The following is a 221-nucleotide window of genomic DNA, read 5'->3' as shown; positions in this document are numbered from 1 at the left end:
TTGGTGTGCGGGTGCGTGTGTGCCTGCTTGCATGTGTGCATGTGTGTATGTGTGTGAGTTTAGAGAGAGTGAGTGAGAGAAAGAGGGAGCGAGAGGCAACAGCAAGAGGGAAATCCAGGAATGTGAGGGCATTTTGCTATTCTGAAGGTCTCTTTGCTCCAGTCACTCACTATTATGATAATCTGATGAAGGTATTTATGGCTTAGAATTAAATCGTCAAA

The sequence above is a fragment of the Electrona antarctica genome (genome assembly GCF_951216825.1).
Source record: "Electrona antarctica genome assembly, chromosome: 2".
Lineage (NCBI taxonomy): Eukaryota > Metazoa > Chordata > Actinopteri > Myctophiformes > Myctophidae > Electrona > Electrona antarctica.
This window is presented reverse-complemented; position numbering follows the sequence as displayed.